Source organism: Arachis duranensis, chromosome 7, assembly GCF_000817695.3.
Source record: "Arachis duranensis cultivar V14167 chromosome 7, aradu.V14167.gnm2.J7QH, whole genome shotgun sequence".
Lineage (NCBI taxonomy): Eukaryota > Viridiplantae > Streptophyta > Magnoliopsida > Fabales > Fabaceae > Arachis > Arachis duranensis.
In genome coordinates this window covers 6,176,410-6,180,022 of record NC_029778.3, presented here as the reverse complement: position 1 = coordinate 6,180,022, position 3,613 = coordinate 6,176,410, and positions in this window count along the sequence as shown.

Here is a 3,613-nt window from a genome sequence, read left to right as displayed (position 1 = left end):
GCATTGCAAGGAGCTAAGTTTGGTGTTCCACACCAAAATAATTCAAGAGTGAAAGTGCGATTCTAAGTTTGGTGTCCCACCAAAGGATGCTAGTTAGAATCACACTACACTCTCAAAGCACATTGCTAGCTCTGACCAATCAAGGGAACCACTTCGATATAGATTAGTCTTTAGTTAATTGGTTGCTAACAGCAAGATACGAGGTTCTATGCATGCATGCAAGGTTTTGTAGTAAGCAAGGAACTAAGTTTGGTGTTCACACACCCAAAATAAGTTCAGAAATCATAAGCATACATGCAAGCTGACTATTCCTCAAGTGCTTGGGAAACAAGCAACTTCCAATAACCTTGCAGGAAGCTTATGAGGAGATGGTGCACCTTCAACTAAGAAAGTGGGGCACAGATTCGGTACGCAAGAGATGTTTGAGTATCGAAACGCCAAAAGTTTGTTTGGCACACCGGTCAGTTAGAAAGTGTCAAATAAAAATATTTGTCTTTTGTGAGTCTTTTTTGTAATTCTTTATAAAATAAAGGGGTCAATTTTTTAATTTTTTAAGTGAATATATTTAACTTAATTATTAAAGTTAGTTATACTCAGTATTTAATTAGTATTGCTTCTCTCTTCTTCTAGGTTCTCTTCCTCTCTTTCCACTGTCGTTGCAAGCACCGTCTCTTCCATTATTTTTACATTCGTTGACAACTCTCCGTTCGCTGACAACTGACTGAAACCTCTCCACCGCCTCTCCTACTCGCTCTGTCACTGCGCTGCCAACTCCTTCTCCCCACTCAGTCATGGTGGCTTCGGCGTCTTATCCGGCACGTCCGAAGTCCACTGCCCCCACTCCGTCGAAGTGCACTGCTTTACCAAATGTAGCAAGTGTTTCTTCATCTAAACCTCTTGGTTTTGTTTTAACAACCTTTTGCCGCGAAGGGTTAGTGTTCCTCGAACTAACGCGAACAATAGGATTATAATTCCTTGACCCACCACCACATCTTAGAGGTAAAGCTTGCTTATAGCGCATCTTACATTTCCATAAAAACCTCTATTTTCTGCTAATTGACCACTATACTCACTAAAATCTGTTTTAGAAAAATGCTCAATACGATCCATATTATTCCAATTTTTTGAAATCCCTAAAAGCCCCAATACCCCAAATCAAATAAGATTCTAGATTCAGATTACTGTTCCAGCATCACAATGACCAAAATATATATAGATACGGTTTCAATTTCAAATCACTGCTAATCTCAGAGTTCAAAATTTTGAAGCAATCCCAGCAATAACCATGAAATGCGCTGCGTGATTCTACTGTGTTTCACTTTTTTGCACTTGACTTGTGGACAGTTCAGGAAGATTTAAAGTTTAAGTGAAATTTATGTAATTCCATTTTGAAATGAAAGAATTATACCCAGCTTCAACTCTTCGGCGAACATTGCGGAATAGGGAAGAATGCGGTGGGCGCAACGGAACCAGCCAAAATGCCTCTCACCCTTCTTGTGGGCAAATTCTATTTGTTATATTAATTATATTAACTATGGTCATATGCTTTGGAAAATTAGTTTTTTTAGATTAATTTTATTAATTATAGTTAAAGTGTGTTCGGATTAAAGTTTGTAGACCGGAATTTGTATAGAATTAATTTTGTAAAATTAATTTTAATCAAAACTTAGTTAGTATTAATGTAGTTTATTTTTGACAATTTTTATATTAAAATAGATTATAATAAACTAAATATTGTTTGAATTATATTATTCAAAATCACTTATAGATAAAAATTACTGAAAAGAGCATAAATTTAAATAATTATTTTATATTATCTTATAATTTTTCTTTAGATATTAAAATAAATTTTAATAGTCTATTTTCTAGTATTTACAGTACTCTTTAGTACTCTAATAGAATTAATAAAATCATAATACAAATAAAAAAAATTTCATACAAAAGAAACAACAAATAAAAAATTCATATTAAACAAAAAATAATAAGAATTTTATAAAAAATAATAATATCCATGAGAGAGCATTAAAAAAAATATTATGAAAGCAACAACAAAATTAATCATATAAATAATAAAAAACAAAATTGATAGATAGAAAATAAATTTTAATCTAACGTGAACAAATAAAATTTTTAAGAAAATTAAATGTAGGTGGCTCCAAGTGCTGAATCAAATATGATTCGAATTATTTTGACAGGGACTAATTCAAATTTAAGAGATTAAAATTACTCTTTTTTTAGCTAATTCGAACTAATCTCATTCGAATTACATTAAAATATATTTTTAGGTGATCCATGTTACTATTTTTTTGCTTTGATAGAATCACGTAATCTTCTCTTTCATTTGGTTTAATATGGCATTTTTATAACTTACAGTAATTTTTTTATTTTTAATTTATTTTTCAAGTCAACGATAACACCTATCAATTTAATAAAATTAATCTAAAAAATACTAATTTTTCATAGCATCTTATTATAATTAATACTGTAAATAATTAATAAATTCTTTTGATATATTACTATAATTAATAAATTCTTTTGATATATAACGAAGTTGGAGGTTTGGTAGGACTGAGCACGTATTGTGGGTATCCGATTACCCGTCCGAACCAAACCAAACCTGTTAAATTGGTTTTGAAATGAATGGGTAATCAGGTTCAACCCAAATTAAATCAATGACTCTCTCTAGTAATTAGTTTGGGTAAGGATTTTGGAGTGCAGAATCCAAATCAACCCATAGATCCGATCATATATTAATTAAATAAATAATAAAAATTTAAAATATATATATATATATGCATTTTAATAGAAAATTTAAAGTGAATAAATTAAATTAAAATTTAATTTTTTTATTTTAAAACACGTTATCATTTACACAAACATAATAATATCTTTTTATAAATTAATTGCTCTTTTTTTACAATTAAATTTACTATAATTTTTATTTTTGGAGGAAAACGTTAATTTATTCCCTCTTTTCTTTTTCTTATTTTTTGTTTTAATAAATCAAATAAAATATAAATATTTTCTAAATTAGAAATAGCCAAAGTTCACTCGAGGAATAATTAATCAAGTTATTTTAAAAATTACTAATTTATAATTTAGAATGTAGTGTTTAGGATTTATGGCCTAAAATCTAAGGTTTAGGACGTAGGATTTAGAATTTAGAATTTTAGGATTTTTTTTCTTCTTCTCCTTAATATACGTACATCCTTTCATTTGAACTTTAGAATTTATTACGTATATTTTTTTTCTTTTATTTATTCCCCAAGTCAACTCTATTAATTTAATAAATTAGTCCAAAAAATACTAATTTTTCATAGCATCTTACTATAATTAATACTCTAAATAATTAATAATTTTTTATAATATGTTGTTAATAATTAATAAAATTATTTTATAAATTTACTAATTTCTCATATTATATTATTATAATTAATAAAATAACAAATTTTCTAAATTATATTACCATAACCTATAAAGTTACTCTAAAAAGTTACTAATTTCATGTAACATCTTACTATATAATTAATAAAATTATTTTCTATATCATTTAACTATAAGTAATAAAATTAATATAACAAAATCACTAATTTTTAATATATATATTACTATA